Source organism: Zonotrichia albicollis, chromosome 1, assembly GCF_047830755.1.
Source record: "Zonotrichia albicollis isolate bZonAlb1 chromosome 1, bZonAlb1.hap1, whole genome shotgun sequence".
NCBI classification, from domain to species: domain Eukaryota; kingdom Metazoa; phylum Chordata; class Aves; order Passeriformes; family Passerellidae; genus Zonotrichia; species Zonotrichia albicollis.
The window spans coordinates 114,594,922-114,607,174 of NC_133819.1; the positions used below are offsets into that span (position 1 = coordinate 114,594,922).

Here is a 12,253-nt window from a genome sequence, read left to right on the forward strand (position 1 = left end):
TTGCTTCTTTTCACTGGTGCCAAAATCTTTTTGGGAGAAGGGGAATGAAGAGTAAGACAAAACAAAAAAAAAAAATCCATAACCCAACAGCCTTAAGGAATGGATAAACAAAATTTTAGCCTGTGTTGATAATCCAGGAAAACAGCTATAGGGAAAATTATACCACCAGTTACCCTGAGCCTTTGGTCCTTAACCTTTACATCAGTATGAACATCCAATTACACACGTGGAGTTCAACAGCATAAAACCTGTGAGAAACACACTGTACATTGATAATGTTGTGCAACACAGTTCTGTCTTTCAATATTAGTCCTGAGCACTGGTTTCGTTTAATTTACTCCAGCTATAAAGACCTGGTTTCAGCTCTACTCAGTTCTCTGAAAAGACGATGAAAAAAGGCTCCTGCAAAGGGCTATTAATTTCACTTGAAGCTATTTCTGTGTGAGAAAAGGGGGAGCTGTTCCCTGGGAAAGGTCTTACCCAGTTCAGATGCCTAACTTTCAGATGACTGACAGGAGGAAGAATGGCAGGAATTTAGAGAGGAAGATCTTTAGCAGGTTTAATATACTTTTTTCAACTCCTAATAGCCCCATATATTGATCTGAATATTCACTTGGTTCTGAAGTTATTTTACCAAATCTTTGTCACTGTACAAAACTCGATGGCATGTAGATGGCATAACATAAGACACTTCCCTGAAGAGGCTGGAATCTTCAGCACTCTTTTCTTAATAATTTTTCATGTAAGTGATTTGACATGATTTTATTTTTTGCTCTCACACAGTATACTAAGGAATTTTTGTAGTACGAATGATACTGCTCATATTATATCTGTCAGAGATGAAAAAGCTGCATATATGGATCTGTGTAATCCACTCAATGGTTTCTCCACCTTAGGCACCCCCAGGATGCATTACAAATCTGCACAATGCCCTCAGGTGATGGATTTTGCAGTTGGCTCATGGACTTAGCTGCAAGATTTGCAAGAAAAAGCCATGTATGAAGAGAACTCCTATTGGTTACACATTTTACAAGCTCAACAGCATAAATTCATCCTTCCAAGGTATCTTATGTGCACTAAATTGGCTCAGGTTCTGATTGTTTTGGATGAAAGCATACAACTAACTTGAGTTTTTTGTTATATAAAAAAACCAAAACAAAAAAAACCTGATTTTGGCTAAACACCATTTTGGCAATACTTCATTGCAAACATAAAGGACATGTAAATACAAAGATCTGCATTTTAGGGGGAATGTTAAATTTCATCATATACATCTCAAACACTGGATATTCTTGATCTTCTGGAGACTAAAATGCTATGGGCATCTGGAATCCAGGAATATGGGATGGTAAGCATATGCTGTAGTTGAATAAAGCATGGCTTCTGTGTTATTTCTCTATTTATGAAGAGAGGATAACTTGAATGTCATAATAGAGGTCAGAATCACAGTAGTATCAGTGTACCTCTGGAAATAATGCCCATATAACAGATATCAGAAGTGGATGAAGTGTCAAAAAATATGCATAACTTGTTTCTAAGGAAATACAGTTACTTAGTTCATATTTGTGAATGGCATTTCATACCACTCGTGTTGTTCCAGGAAAATTGAATATATGACAAAAGTTTGAAATCTCTTAATACGCAATTATTTTTATCAACCAAAACCTTCACTAGGTTTGCTTTTGACGTCTCTCACTTATTTGTCAAGTTAACCTCCAGTAGATACTGTGAAAGTGTTTAGGATATGATGAATTTCCAGTGTTTAATTACCCTTTGACAAAACTACAGCTGGTTTTTACACCAGATAATAGATTCTTTTTGAAACAGGAGATTAGATTGGAACATGTAATATGCCCTCCTATACAACACAGGTCACAGAACTTCATCTATTTCTTCAGCCTTAATCCTGTAATTTGTCTGGATATTTTCAAGATTTGACTAACCTAAAGTTAAGGGAAAACATGACAATATGATAAATTTGTTGCTGTATTCTTGCTCACTGAGTACAGTCTTTTTCTAGTAACATAATATTGCATGACCCTCATTGGGGAGTGGCATAACACTTTCTCAACATGTTGGTTTTTCACCGCAGCTGGAAAAGGGAATCAAACTCAGATGTCAGCAGACCATGGCAAAGAGCAGTGTGGGGATACTGCTGCCCCTGCCGCCTGCAGATCTGCTCTGGAAGGGAGAGCACAGGAATCCCACCTGACAGAACCTCCACAGTTCACAGCAGTAAATCAAAAGCTGCTGCATCAAAGCTGGGACAGGAGGCCCACAGATCTTCTGGGAGCACCTTGGTCATGTAGGAAAATTTCTCCTCTATGAAAGAATATGATGCGTTAGCTTGTCCTTACTATATGTTTTTCTGTACATGAGCTGTCACTCATCCAGATTTTCTCCATAGGTCCCATAATTTTTTTCAAAATACAGAAGATTCAACTTTTAGTAAAATAATTCCTGACACAGGAATGATTACAGGAAGTTGACAGACATAGCTGTTCCTTATTTTCTAGGAAATTCAAACTGCTCTCCATTCTCCAGGAAGAGAATTTTCAGCTCTTGCTTTTGCTGATGTTCCCTTAAACTGCTGGTTTTGAGTTTTAATTGGAATCTATTAGTTTGCAGGAACCAGTTAAAGTTCTGTCACATATCAGAAATTCCTCCCCTTTTCTATCTTACAGTGCTGAAAATGAAAAATTTAAATAAAACTAGAAAAAAATCAAAAGTGGCAGCTTTTTCAAGTTCACATGATTTACTAGGGATTTGATAATGGAAAACAGGAGTTCCAGTACTATGAAAAGAATATATTTATGCCTTTTTAAAATTCATGTCATGCTGATTCACCTTTGTCTGTAAAAGTTTCTATTTCTCCATTTTCCTTGTATGCATTCATACATAAACTCACATGTAGGTTATCACTGATTTGTCAAGCTGTACTTTGTCAAGTGGTAAACCTATAATTTAGCTTCTCTATTACTCATCTCTTAAATTCAACATCTAATAGTTTTGTTGCTATTTATCAATGGCTTGCTTGTTGTCATGGAACACTGATTCAGCTGTCAAGGTTATTTGGTAATCCAAGGCTCATAAAACAGGAGAAGATTTTTTTGTTATGAGCCCAAAGCCAATACATAGTTGGGGTTTTTTTCCCAGTTTAACTGTGCTTAAATTTTATGGGTAAAAAATCATGACTGTATTATCTAGAACGAGCAAAATTTTTATTATATCTTTTTTAAATCAATGATTCAGTTACCAAACCTGTCTTGTGTCAATTATCATAGTGTGAGTCAAGAGTTTAAAATCTATTACATTTAGGGCCTGGCTGGATATATTGAAAAAAGTCCCAAGATAAATCCTCATAGATATTTCATAGCTAAATATATTTTGGGAGAATTTAATGGGCCATTCTCTTTATTTCTTTTCAGATCACATACTGCAGACACAGTCAGTACAGCCCATTGGATTCCCACCACAAAAAAATGTCTCAGAAGAAGGAGAGATGTCTTAAGCAGTCCTAAACACATAAAAGTTTTTTTAAAAACTTTGGTTTAGTTTTTTGTTGTTTTTTTTTTTGTTTGTTTGTTTGTTTTTTGTTTTTTTTTTTTTTTTTGTGTGTGGTTTTTTTTTTTTTTTGTAATTGGTTCATCTAAGTGATGTGTTTGTCAAGCCTTCAACCTGTCCTTTAACCACTTTATAGCCAGGAAGGATTTGTTGTAGTTAATCTGCTGGCAAGACTTCCAGACCTCTGAGGATATTTTTTCTTATTCACAGTAGTCTGCAGATTGGCAAAGCATGAAAACAGAGCAAAGAATTGCCATAGTTGGTAAAACTAGAGATACATTCAGCCTGAAAACTGGTGTTTAATAATGCCTGTAATGCATGCCGTGTAAAATAATGAGACCAGAACACACCCCATCTCATGTACACTTCTTAGATTCAAGAGAGAAAATAAATGCTTTTGAATATTAAGGCACTCATATTAATTTTCTACTACTATGTAAAGATCCCATACTTTATGCAAGTTTGTGCAAGAAAACTTAGTGAAACTTCTTAGTTGTGGAGAAAATAATTTTAAATTCATGACATTAATTGGGTTTTGACTGCCTAATTACTGAATTAGAATGGAGACAGCATCTTCTGATATGCAGAAGCATTTAACTTCACACTAGTATTGTCACAAAGAAGGTAAGTCTAACTACTCCTTAATCATATTGTGGTTAAAGATATTGCCAGATGCTTTAGACCTTAATTAGGTTTTTTTTATGTAACTTTGAGATGCCCTAAGACAATGTAGTCAAATACTACATTTTACTTACAGGAAAGAAGAGTTGGTATTTGAAAATTCAGGGACACTTGCCCCTCAAAATGAAGCAGTAGCATATAAGTGTCTGTCATAGTTGGGCTTTCTTCTAAGAAGTTTAAGAATCAGAAGTATCTAAGGAAGATAAATTTTGAACATCTCCCCATTCTTAGTCTCTCTTTTATATCAGTTTTTTCTCTAAACCACAGATTAACTGGATTGTGTCTAATTCTTCAGCACAAGCCTACAGCAGTGAAAATATCTGATTACCTAAAATCACAGAATAACTTTGAGTTCCTCCTAAACTGATGATGATTAGGAGAATTTACTAGCACTGGATACAGAAAGAAGATGAGTGAGAAGGGAGAGTGTTGCTATGACTCAGTGGTTTGTCTTCAGGTTAAAATAGATTTATATTCCACTTTCTAAATTAACTCTCATTGTTTGTGAAGAGTGTATGTAAATCTTGTAGCTCAGTGAGAGTGCAAGTGTTGTCAGATCCGTTTCTCTAAACAGGATAACAGATAGAAAGATGGTAGTAACAGTTTCAAGAAGTCGAGTCTCCATGCAAAGTCTGAAAATCCACAGCACCAGTCGGGTCTGCAAGAATTTTTCCAAATTCTTTCCAAATTCCAGAATCCAGAATCTTTCCAAATTCAGAAAACTAGATACAAAAGACTTTAAAACACATAGATTGGTCATGGATTATACACACACACACACACACACACACACACATATATACATATAAATATAAATATATATGTTTAAAATTATATATATTTGAATGTATTTAAAAGAAAGAAAAAAAAATGCATAATTTTGGATCATGAATACTAAATTTACAAGGTTTATAGACACCTGGAAAGAATTATACCTAAACAGTAATTCTGCTTACTCTATCCCACTATAAAATCCATATATTTGGTGGATTTAAAATGAAGAAAATTCTCTCAAAGCATATAAAGAAAACTACTTGTGTAACAAAGAAGGATTTCTTGACCCATTCCTTTTATATTTTTTAAAAAAGATACTTGATGTGATGCTTTTCATTAGTGAGAATGCCAGTTAAGAAAAGGCTGTAATGACTTCAATCCATTTGTCTACCCCTCAGCTCTCAATCTCAGAAGGATTTGTCTTTCAGTACCTCCTCTTTTGTCTGCTGCATGGATTAATAAAAATGTTAATTCATTATGTTAGGATTTCTACTGCACTGTGTTCTGATGTTCCATCTTGCAATTAATTTTCCATGTCCAAACATCTTTCTACTCAACACGACATGAAACTATGCTTACAGAGGTTTTGTAAGTCCATGAATTCATCCCTGAATAGTGGAATATGATGCAGCAAGGGATAAAAGAAATCACCAACCTACCTACTTAAAATAAGTAAAAGTAAGATTTGTAAACTGTCTGGGGATGGGACTGCCTGAAAAAACTGTTTGATTTGCAAGCTATTGGTAGCCACGCATCGACTATCTGAAGAACCTCAAGAAGTAAGACTTTGGCAGCTGAGAAAATTGCCATCAAGGTTTGAGCTAAAATTCGTCAGCAGTCCAAGACCAAGTTAAATCGGAAAACAACAGTTTTCTTTCTAGCTTTTTTCAATTGCTAAAATTATCCAAACATGCAAATAAAAAGTTATGGACTTAGGTGAAAATATTAAGGAAGTACATTTGTTAACTCTAATATGAGATTTACAGATAAATTTTGAAGGCTAGTCCTGGAAAGTACCACTGAGTTCTCATCACTGACAGAAGTTAAACATATTTGTCCCAACTGCTCATCTAGAGGACAAGTTATTGGCATTAATGGTTTCTTCTATTTTATAGAATTAACCAAGCTACAGGATTATTTCAATAATTTATAACATTTGGAGTCCATGACTGAGAGTATTGTATTTTACTGATTCAGACTAGGAGATGAGAAAATATAGAAAAGTATTCCAGCTGGAAACTCCTCAAAAATATATTTGTGAAAGAATTCATCAGGTAAAAAGCATTTTCTTCCATCAACCTTTTAAAGCATTAAAATGGTAAGAACATAGACCAATAAAATTTATTGGAGAAAATTGCTCTTCATTTGGACAAATAGAATGGGCTGCAATGAAACTTAGAACTTGAAAGACTTACTCCAATGGTAACTAAAGAGAATCTGACTGATTCTAATTTTTAAACAACATACAAAACACGCAAAAATCCCTTTGTAGCTCACACACTTGGCTTACAAGTTGTACCTGTGAAAAGGGCAGAGGCTGTTCCTGTGCCCTGTAACAACCATTCCAGGGTTAAAGAACCTTCTACAACCATGGAAGTTTTATGCAATGCTCTTTTTTTTTCTAAAATGCCAGAGCTGTGAAAAGTTCAGTCCAGGGCTGTACCAAGATGAAAGGAATGGACATGAGATATAGATGGGGAAAAGATAAAAGGGAAATTTTTATTTATGAACACTAATATAAAGGAAAACAAGATCAGTAACTTGGGGGTATTAAATGTCTTCTATATACACAAATGGAAGGTTTAGCTAGAAAAAAAGGAGCAGAACTGGACAGATAATAATGTGGAGGAAATATGGTATCATAACTGAAAGCTGGCTAGAGCAAGATATTAAAAGATGTATTTTATTTTAAAAAGATATATAAGGTAAACAAAGGAACTGTGATAGCCTTGTTGGTAAAAGAGGATTTATTAGACCCCATAAGAAGAGGCTGGGGAGAAATGGGTAATGGTGTTGAGTCATTATGTACTGAGCTTGGAGATGTTTCAGGCAGTAAACTGAATGTTACAGGCCACCTGACCAAAAAGAACAACTGGACTGTGAAATGATTGAGCAAATGCAAAGGCACATGTAAAAACAGTGGAACAATGGTAAGTCAGCAGTAACAGAGGAAAACGACGTGGAGTTATGGTGAAATTCACCCATGCCTCAAGCTCCTTCCTCTGTGGACAAAAATTCCAGGCTGCAAGATGTTAATGAAATGCTTTTTATTTATCTTTTCAAACAAATACTTTTTTTATTTGGCTTATTTTATTATTTTGTCAGGATTCTCCAGAAAGGAAAGGCAACTCATAGAAAGACAGCAAGGATTTAACTTCTATTATTTTCTTGTTTTTATTTAATAAGCTTGTAGGATCTTAAGAATATTCAGGTCTTATGAAAAATATTGCATATAAAACCTCAATTTGAAATACCATGTCAAGGAAATGGATAACTTCTTCATTCCATAAATGAAGAACTCAGCATGGTTCAAGTTGTATGGCTGGACCCTTTTCTCACAGGTAAGTTCTTTTTAGTAAGAGCCAGTATAGAGAAAATTTAGTTATTATTTGTGGAGCTCAAGAAGTTCTTAAACTCAGTAATATGAATGAATGCCCAAGATCTGGGCCAAATCCAGCCTCCCTAGCCTCTTTTTCATTTACTCACTCAATCTGTCCAGGTTCAGTAGGTCAATAAATTCCAGTGGGACCCAGGCCAAGAATTTGGCTTAGAATGGATTAAGTTTCTAGGCAAATCTACAGATCATCCACACAACCTTTGCATCCAGAAAGCCTTGCACACGAGTGGTCAGCCTGCTAGCACCAGTAAATGCTTAAGCATATTGGTAACTACAGGCTGGTTAAAAAAAAAAAAAAAAGTAAAAATCAGCTTTGTGGTTTTGGTTTGGTTTTTTTTTTTTTTTTTTTTTTTTTTTTTTTTTTTTTTTTTTTGCCAACAGAGAACGGGACTGTAAGCAATTCATTGTCAGCAGCCAGGACCTCCCTTTAATGTAGCAGGAGGTCCCATGGCTGCATTCTTTCCCTTTCCTTGCTTTCTCCAGGCTGTACACAGTCTGTTTCTCCTCACTTTTGCTTGGCTGAATCAACCCTTGACATCAGTCAGAGGCAGCAATTCAGCTAGCCATAATATTTAACTCATGATTGATATATATGAGGCAGAAGTTATGGGTTGGCATTTCCATCTCTGTGTGGCTTGTGGTCATCTACAGGGAAAAGATCTGCCATAAGAGGAAACGAACATTTGGGGCTGTAATGTTCTGATGCATTCTGTCAGGCAGCAGAAGGCATGAAGGCATATGCAACCCTAAATTTCTGTGTAGGTTTGGGAGGATAACATTTACTATGTGCTGATAAGCACAGAAGTTGTGATGGGGAAGACAGGGACTCGTGTAATATATTAAATAGCATAAAGCATAAAAATTTTACTCCAAGGCAGGGAGTATTCTAAGATACAACTAGCTCTCAGGTAGAAAAACCTGAAAATAACTATCTCAATATAGCAGCCACAATAAAATGATGTGGATTTGACATATATTACAAAAAACCTCTTACAGAAAAACATAAATTGAAACTAAATTATAATTACCCTTTTTAATGTTAAATGGAGGCTTTAAGTAAAAAAATGTAAAACCACAATCAAATATAATAGCGAAGAGAAAGGAGACACTGAGATTGTGAATTTTGGCTAGAAATAACATAGTAGACATCAAAAGAGGCCTATAATATTCTAGAAATACATCTAATGCAGTTGTTGTTAAACAGAGCTATAAAAGTCACCTATAAAGCAAATGCACATAAAGTATCAACTGAAGCAAGGTAAAATAGAAATCTGAACATGAAATGCTGTCTCTAAAAGTTCTAAATAAATCCAGGAAGAAAAGGTAGAGATCACAGTACACACGTCAAAAGGTCTGAACATGCATAGGAATTAAGCAAATTATTAAGCATAATTAACAGCTCCAACCACAGTTTTCTCAAAAGAATTATGAGACAGAGCTCTTATTTCAACCATCTTAGTGGTTATTCAGAACAGTTCACTCATTATTTAAGTCAAAGAACTATGAACCCCAAGGTTACCTGCAAAATCTTAAAAGTGGTCACCCAGAACCATGTTATCATTTGCTGAAACAGAACAGTGGTTCTTATTACCTTATTACTTTACATTCAAAGTGACATTTTAATAAGAGTGAAAAAAAAAAAAAAAGCTGGTCTTCTCTATAGACAAGTTGCAAATATTTTATGTAGGCCTTAAACCAGTCACATGACTATTGAAAGAAGAAAACTTAGAGATGTTTGAATTTTGACTTTCTTTCTGTGTTTCTTGCTGTTAATTGTTGTCTTGGTTACTGGTTTAACAGTAACTGAAAGAATAACTTGGTTCTGAACTATGAAAGCATCTGGTGCTGTAAAAAAGCCAAAAGCCTGGGGTCCATCAACTCATTCAAACTCTAGGAAAAGGAAAGGAGGAAAAGAAACAAGGTGGAGAGGCAGAGTGAAGGGAGAGGAGGGATGACAGCTCTGTAAATTTCACAGTTTGATGGCTAATTAGAGGGCAGCTGGGAGGTGAAGGAGGAAACAAGGGAGGAACTTAAACATGATGGACTATAAACTTGATTGCCATTACAATTTTCATTAATGCTTGATTTTTTTTAGTTATGATTACTATATTGACATGCAGGATATAATAAGGATAGGTGAGTTCTAACACTATTTTTGTCACTACTATGACTGTGACAATATACTGTGACCATATACTTGCCTTTGCCTTGCAGTAAATGGCACCACATAGTGATTGTTCAATGTTTATGCTTGACCGTTCAATGTTTTCTATCAAACATCAACTACAAAACCATTTTTGTTTAGTGTAAAACATAGATTTCAACAGATTCTTTGAGGAGAGTAAGGTCTAGCACATCAGATAAAGTTCCTAAGGAACCTAACAAAGTTGTCAGAAAAGAATAGTAAATGAACAAGATTTAATGGGAATTTAAGAAAGCATGATTCATAATAACATGACAGACTTGCTTGTACCAGAAATCATGTGGTAAGAGACAGAGGTTAATATTTTCAGCACCCCATAACCATTTCAATTTCTACAATGGCTAGGGCAGGAAGGAAGCTCCTTTTCCAAGCTAAAGAGCAAGCAGGGGAAACTCTAACTCATTCTGTTAACAGATCTTGGGAATAGCTACTCTTAAGGTTAATGCCCATTGTTTAACTGAAGATCAGTTATCAATAGAAACAGCATGATGCAGAATTTTGACTCAAGTGGAATGCTTAATCCAAAATGTCATGGAGAAATACCTTAATGCCAAGATGGCACAGCTCTGCCCCAGCCAGTTACCATCATGGGGAGCACTGGGGAGGAGGGCTGAAAGTGTATGCTGTCAACATCCAATCTTCAATTGCAAATAAAAGACTTTCTGTGAAGCTCAGACATGTTTGGCAGTAGCTATAACTACTGACCATCTTCATTTAACATTTACTACCAATTTGTTTGAATTCAGACTTACAATTTGTTTCAGCAAAGCACGTTATTGACTGCAAGGGTCCCACACTTTCTGCCAGTGGAGACAGATGAGACACCAGGAAATGCAAGAGTCCACCTCAGTTTCTGTTCCAAATGTGCTTATTCAGGATTATGTCAAACGTGCTTTTCCACAGCAGTTTCCAGAAAATCAGTCTCTGACCAACTCCTGTGGAAACAGAAGCCAAGCCCAAAGGACAAACCTGACAGGTTTTCCAGATGCCAGCTAGGAACAAACAGATTTCTCAGTTGCTGTCTCATTTCTAAGCAATGCTGTGGGATAACACCACTGTGAAGGTGATAGCTACACAAATCAACCATAATCTCAATTCTTACTAAGGAACACCTTGGAGCCTTTTTATGTGTTTTTTCTTCATGTGCTCAGTTCTTCCATCATCTGAGTACCTCTTTCACCTCTTTCTCCAGTCATCTGCCATACTACTGCTTTTTTTTCACAAATACTTCTTAAAAAAATTTGCTTACTTTATAAAGTTCAGAAAAAGAGTTGCCAATCAGTCCTTTCTAAATGCAGCTAGGCATGAAGAGGCCTTTTCTTTCATGCCATGAGCATTTCCTGACCAGCAAACTCTCTTCTATCTACCAAAATCTCTACCTTCATGTTATTACTGGTTGAAACAGAGCTCAGTTATAATTGAATATGTTCAATTTAATCATTCTTAAAGGAAATCAGGAAAACATTTGGCAATTTAGAATAAGGAAAAACTACCAGTTAGTTAAGTGGTTTTTAGAATGTTGTCATATACAACAGTATATTAATGTACCTCTTCATTACAGGAATATATTTTAGTAACACAGACTTTCCCAGATATTTCAGTTCCATTGCTTGCAGGGTTGTTTTGCTGGTTTCTAACCCTCCTAATCAAAAGACAGCCACAAAAGGGTGAATTGTCCAGTTACTACTTCTAACAAGGAGACATCCAGATAGCTCTGCTCAGTTAGTCCTCCCTCTGCTAAAGTATTCAAGATACTCATAACTCTGTACATTCACAATGAACAGTTCAACTTCTCTGAATATCTGAAGTGTCTCACAACCCCTGGAACAAGAGCTCCAGATAAAAAAATGTAATTTTCCTTACTTTTGAAGAAGGCATGCAACAGTGCAGAAAGTAAGGGGAAGTGTAACTATTCCCACCAAACACCAATGCTGTTCTCTATGATTTGAAGCACCTTGTGGACTCCACATTAATCATCAGTGACAGAAGCCCAATCCACTTGGTTTCACCTGTATCTAACTCAGAAAAGGTACCCCTTCTATTCAGACATGGATTTAGCCAAACCCATCTATTCTTTTGCAATTCTGTACTTGGATCAATCCAATTTGCTCTTCCTTGGTCTGACCCAGATGCCACTCCATAACCTACAGATGGTTCATTGTACTGTATCCCATCTGTTAAATAAAACACAGTAATGAGAATACATCACTCCAATATTCCTCACTTTACTTTGGTTTCCATTCTAATCCTGAACACAGCTGAAGGTCCTGGTCCTTTCAGTGGTCCATGACAAAACTGTCTAAGAGAAGACCTCTTCATTCTGCTTCTCACAGAAGATGGATACAACAGAGCTTCTATGCCCAAAATGTGTCAGATTCAAACTTGAATGTATGGAACACAGATCTCCCAGCTTC

General features: G+C 35.8%; 1 protein-coding gene across 10 annotated transcripts in view; it reads right to left on the reverse strand.

Annotated features, from left to right (window-relative positions):
* ST18 (ST18 C2H2C-type zinc finger transcription factor) overlaps nt 1-12,253 on the reverse strand; it is a 167,717-nt gene that overhangs the window by 49,196 nt on the left and 106,268 nt on the right. The window lies entirely within an intron of this gene.